The sequence below is a fragment of the Hippopotamus amphibius genome, chromosome 4, assembly GCF_030028045.1.
Source record: "Hippopotamus amphibius kiboko isolate mHipAmp2 chromosome 4, mHipAmp2.hap2, whole genome shotgun sequence".
NCBI lineage: Eukaryota > Metazoa > Chordata > Mammalia > Artiodactyla > Hippopotamidae > Hippopotamus > Hippopotamus amphibius.
The window spans coordinates 151,191,757-151,197,840 of record NC_080189.1 but is presented as its reverse complement, the minus strand read 5'-3'; the positions used below and the strand labels follow the sequence as shown (position 1 = coordinate 151,197,840).

The window sequence follows — 6,084 nt, the reverse complement described above, 5'->3', positions numbered from 1 at the left end:
GCCCCGCGCCTTTTCGCGATCTTCGCCTTTCCTAAGGCGGGATTCGTCGAGGTCCGTCGGATTGGCAGGACACGCGGCCAATAAGCAGCGCGGACTCCCAAGTAGGGTGGGGAAGGAAGGGCTGGGGCGTGGCGCCAGGGGACAGCGCGGAAGGGGAGACCGGAGCGAGGAGCTACCTAGGCGACTCGCTCTGTTCTTAAGGCTTGAAGTGCCGCCCAGTTCCTAGTGTCTCGACTAACCTAGGTGGCAGGGGCAGGGCAATTCATTCTGCGTTGGTGTCCCCGAGGAACTAGGGCCAGAGCCGACTTTTCGGCCGCGCGTGGGCGTTGGCTTGGCGTGGCCTGGGCGTCAGGGCGGCTCCCGGCGTCAGGGCGGCTCCCGCCCTCCGGGGCGGAGCGCCGGGGACAAAGAGAAATGACGCTGAAGTTTCTAGGACCGGCCGTCGGCCTCCTGGAATTTTGCTTGCTTCCCAGGGTCTCAGTGGGTGTGAGCCTGATGAGAACTGCCTGGCGGGCGGGGACAGCAGGAGCCCGGGAGAGGCGACCGTCTTTCCGCGCCGCGCGCGAGGCGGCCTGTAGAGTGGGAGACCGGAGTGGTTGCAACTCGTTCTCCCAAAAGTGATTCTAAACTTCCTCGACCTCGCTTTCCATTTTCCACGCTTGTCTTGCCACTTTAGGCTTCCTGGTTTCATCTTCCTGTTCTCTCCACTGCTTTCCTTATTTTCCGTTTCCAGTGCTTTATCCGCCGCTTTGAGTTCTTCGCGAGGAACTCTATAGTCAAAACCCAGACGTTGAAATACCATAAAATATCCCAGTCTCACGCCTCTCACGATTCTCTCAACCCCAGCTTAAGTACACGCTATCATGTTTAAGACCGAGTCATGTTTATGAATGAGCTCCACTAAGTGAGATTATTTTGTTTAGCTGTGCTGAAGTTACACTAGAGGCATAATTTCTCAGAGAAGGTAGATGAAAAAGGAGGGCAATTCATTCTATCATGTTTAAGAGGAATATGGGCGTAGGTCTGAAGGTACCGTCTGGCACCAAGTGATATGTGGTAGAAGCAGGCTCCTGTAAATGGGCTCCAGAGGGAGGACTAACAAAACAGCGATAACACTTCACATTCTGTGGGGAAGCTGGAGGCGTTAATTCAATTAGCTTTAACAAGTCCCAGGATGTGAGATAAAAAGACAAATGCAGTAATCTGTTTTTATGAGGTCGAGAGCCCAATAAAGAGAGGAAAATAATTCGAGAGACGTGCTATGGGAAACACAGAGGAGAGGGCACATCCAGACAGGGGAAAGTATGTTCCTGAGGGCTTCCTGGAAGAGGTGACATGCCTAAGCCAGGCGCTGACCTTTGCCATTCTTCGCATGCGTTGTAGTATGGGCAAAGGTGAGAGCAGTGTGTGCTGGGTGCAACTACAAGTTCTGTGCAGAAGGTTAGTGTCACTACATGGGGAGGGATACGAACAAGAAATAGTCTTTTCCGGAAGACAGGATACATTTAAGCGCTTTATGTGCCAAGACCTTTTTCCTGAAGCTGTGGGAGGAGGAAAATTATCCTTTGAAGGAGGCTAATGTATAGTTCATGTCAAAGTTGTTTGAGAGAGTGCTGGAGAAAAGTTTTTGTCTGAGAGATAGGAAAGTTATCTGTGACCAAGAAATAATGTTGGCTGAATCCTATAAAGTCAATCAATGGACATTTAAGTTTCTTTTATCTAGTTGTGTAACTTCCAATTTTTAAAAATACATTTGCTGTTAATTTGTTAATCTCATTTCACAATTCACATCTCTTTTTCCATGAAAAAAGATAAGGAAAAAATTTGAACGAGGAAAATTTTTTTTTCCTTTAATTAGGAAAACAAAGGTCAAACCCAAAAGTTTCTATTGAAGTTGCCTTAAATTGTGAGTACAGGTTTCTTGATTTTATTCTTAGAAATTCTTGTCTTTTATGTAGTTAAAAAGGGGGGTGGAGGGAATTATTGGGCTGGAGAGCAAAACAAATTCTTTGTAGAACTAATATGTGATTTAGAGACAGGTTCCCAACTACAACTGAAAGCAGAAGAGAACTGTGAGAAAAACTCTTCGGATCTCTTGTATTCAGACAGTCCTCACACACTTACCTGAAGCAAAGCGAGATTGCAAAAAAGCAGATATGCCAGTTTGTTACCCACAAACACTAAAATTAGAGCTTCAAGAGGGAGAGGTTCTTTTGTATAGTAACTATGTACTATCTCTATGCACACTTATTACAAATAAATCTTGCAATCTAACTACCAGATTCATCTTTAATACAGCTTTCTGAAACCACAGTAGCAATTTTATCTGTATTTTCATTAGCTATATGTATTTTTTCTGCTCTAACTTTTCACCTAGTAAATTGGTGTTTCATAAGTTTCATACTTTAAATGGCATCCTGAGCTTTTCCCAAAAAGACATTTTTGCATTTTTATTTTATATGAAATAAACTTTTGCAGTCTTAGAACACTATCATATACTGACCATTCTTGAAGTGTTTATGTTTTTCCTTATTTGTATTGATTTTAAAAATATGTTCTTTTCTATTTGATGATTGTGGCTCATAATTCATTAAACATGTAGCCCATTAAAAATGGTCAGATTAGCAAATTTATGATTAAATATTATTCATCAATGGCAGTAATGGTGCAGCAAAACAGGTAAACCCTACTGGTGGGAATGTAAATTAGTACAATCTTTCTGGAGGGCAATGTGACAATATTTTTTCTTGACCTTAATTATGATCGTACCCTTCATTTAGCATTACTCTGTGGGATTTATCCTAAGGAAATAACAGGACATTCAGGTATATTATTTATGATAACACTGATAAAAGGGAAATGTCTTAAATATCTGACAATAAAAAATGATGATTTGAGTTATAACCATGAATTATTATGTAGCCCTAAAAATTGTTTACAAGATTTTTAATGACACAGGAAAATGTTCTTGGTATAATTAAGTGGAAAAATAAGATATAAGACTTTTGTATCTTATCCTATATGCAGTATAATCATATATATATGAAAATTGCATCAAAATTGGTTATCTCTAGAGGATAGGATTATCGGTAATTTTTCTAAATTTTCTTGTACTTTTACCATTGATTTTTAAAGCTTGACTATTAGCATTCAACTGAAAAAAGTTCACTAATCCTACTATTTACATAGAAGGTACTATTGATTTTCAACAGGTGAAATCTGTTTGGCAGATTATAAATACTAGGGTGTTTCAAAATGTTTTTAAAATCCAAAGACTGAGATTTTACACAGTCTGGAAAAAACAAGAGCTTTAATATGTATCATATTTTCTCTGATTAATTCCTCAAACTCAGAAGAATACCTGGAAAACAGCAGTAACTCACTAGTTCAATGTTTATTAAAAGTGACCTGAGACCTTATTTAACAAAAAAAACCTGGAAATAATAACTTCGCTTTTTTCTTGTGTAAGAGGAAGATTCTCTGCCTACCTCTTATATTTCTGTACCAAATAATACTGCAGAGACCAAAAGTTGAAACAAGCTCACATCTGAAAATATTTGTACCTAAGGTACAAAGATGAATGAGATGAGGTCTAAAACTGTGTGCTTGGGTAGTCAGGCCTGCCCTAAGGAAACTAACTGAGCAAGAATACATTTTTTTCCAGAATTACTAGGAAAAAAATTTACAGATTTTCTGGAACCCTCTCAACCCGCAGACCTTTGTAAAGGTTGTGGATTGTTTTGGAGATGTAATGTTGGCCTGAAGAGAAGGTAGTCAGTAGCAGCCTGTAATTTGAGGACCTATCAGCAGACTGGAGTTCAACTAGTTATTATATTTAAGATCTCTGTAAATACTGCCATTTTATAATTCTTTGGATGTCCCTTGTCCCAAAACATTTCCCCAATCACCTGTCACTAGAGGAAAAATTTCACCATCTGTTTCTCTGAGTCTTAAAAAACTCAGTCTTAAAAATTTCTAATTGAACTGTAGGTACACAGTAGCCTGGGGTAGGACATTACCATGCCTTGTATGGAAGGCTAAGGGTCCCAAACATGGAAGAGACGCTTTTCCAGAAAAGAAGTGAATCTGTGCAATAGTAGACAAATTGTACCTTCTTTAGTTTTGTAGAATACTAACCTCGAGGATAGATCCTTGTGGAATAGTCTGAAATAATCTGAAAGAAGTGAAGCTGTTGTCTTAAACGTGGAGGATCAGATTCAACATGCCATTATTGCTAATACTTATTAACTTCTGTGAAATTATGGCGATTATCTATCAGGACTTACCTGAAATGAAGAGAAAACTCATTGCTGATCACTTGAAAAAAGAAAAACAGCTTATTAAACTCTTAAACTGAAAAGGAACAAACTGAATTATGTTGGTGAAGAAGTTATTTCTCTGAATAAATTATTTTGAGAAATGGATTAACCCTCTAAAAGAACTAAATACTATGTCAGGGGATTTTTATAAATAATTATTTATTTTTATATTATGAGGAAACCTGATTTGTTACCATTTATGTTTGCCATGAGATAGTACTTTTCTATATTGAAAAGTCATTCTATATTGAAAGAAACTAGGATTTGGAAATAAAAATTTTAGTTAATTCTTTATGTACTTCTTAAGCTGCTCAGGAATACCATAATTAGCTATATCAGATACCTTATTATTTTGGTATTATAGAATAAAGGAATTGATAACTTTTCAAATAATTTTTTTAAAAGAGCTAGGTTGGAGAAGTACAGTATAAATAAAAGTAATATACAGACATTTTAACTTCTGAACATAGAGGAGGAAATTTTATTACGTAAAGCAATGGATTAAAAAATTTAACAAAAATTCTCTATGTAACCCAATAACTCCATTTTATACTAATATACAGAAAACAATCACATTATAGAATGCATTTATATCACTTATAATTATTGTAATTCATTACATTTGTAGTTTAGTACAGTCAAAATTTAAGCCATATTTCTTTTGCAAATCTAATTCCACCAGTAAATCAAAAATTATCTGTTGAGTTTCTACTATATTGATCTAGCATCTTTAATTATTGATAGTATTCACTTATCTTTTTATTTGTTAGAAGTCTGCAGTTCTATATGCTTCTTCATGTTTCTAGAAGAGACTAGCTATAGTTATTGTTTTTGACTCTAACACTTCTCTAAGCTTATTTATTTCTCTTAAAGCAGGTGAATTCATATGAATTTGAAATCTTTAGTGGATTTCTTGTCTCCCTTTTCACCCCTGTGCCCATTTCCACATTCTAATTAACTCTTTCTGATTTTGTTAGTCTAATTATTAGATTGAATATTCGTGTTATCATCCTACTTTATAGCTAAAGATGTGAAATGACTTAAATTCTGCATCTGCTTTTATATATACTCTAAATTAGCCCTTTGTGCAACTCCTTATTAAGACATTTGAAGACATAGGCATAAAAACAAACATTTCTGAAAATTTATAACATCTTGATATTGCAGAAGAAACAATAATAATAATAATTATGATGATGCTATTGAGTTGGGTATGCAGTTAACCAAAAGTAAAACTACAAATATATTCACAGTATGGAAATAATACGGCTGTAAGATTCGTATGGTTGAGAAATGTGCATGTGAGTCTATCTTCAGGTTAAAATATCAAACATTTCATTTTCCCATGAAAGTTTTTTAAACATGTTAACCATTGTTTCATTCAATACTTAGTTGAATTTTATCTTGAAATTTAAAAGCTGAGAAGCATGGTATTTTATATTAATACCAAGAATAAATGTTTAACAGAAGCTTATTCTGCCTTACTAGGTTACATTGCTAAATTGAGAAGAAAATAATGTCTTAAGATGCATTCTTCTTTGTTGTCTGTGATTTGTGAAAATATACCACTGTTGAAGTAATACCATTTCTGTTTTTCCTTCAAGTAACAGACTTAAAAGGGAGCCTCATTACTCTTAATAATCAAGTTTGTGACTGGTATATACAGTGAAAAAAGAAGAAAGGCAAATGTTACATTACAGTAAGCAATAACTAGATTATCTTTTCTTGGTAAAATATTGGTCTTACACATTTTTCCTCTGTAACA

The 6,084-nt window shown here is 36.4% G+C and overlaps 1 non-coding gene across 1 annotated transcript; it reads left to right on the top strand.

The window, feature by feature from the left end:
• The first annotated feature begins 4,251 nt into the window (after positions 1-4,251).
• Positions 4,252-4,320, top strand: LOC130852889 (small nucleolar RNA SNORD2). The gene has a single exon (XR_009053590.1). It is a non-coding gene; the product is annotated as a small nucleolar RNA SNORD2 (small nucleolar RNA).
• Positions 4,321-6,084: the final 1,764 nt, after the last annotated feature.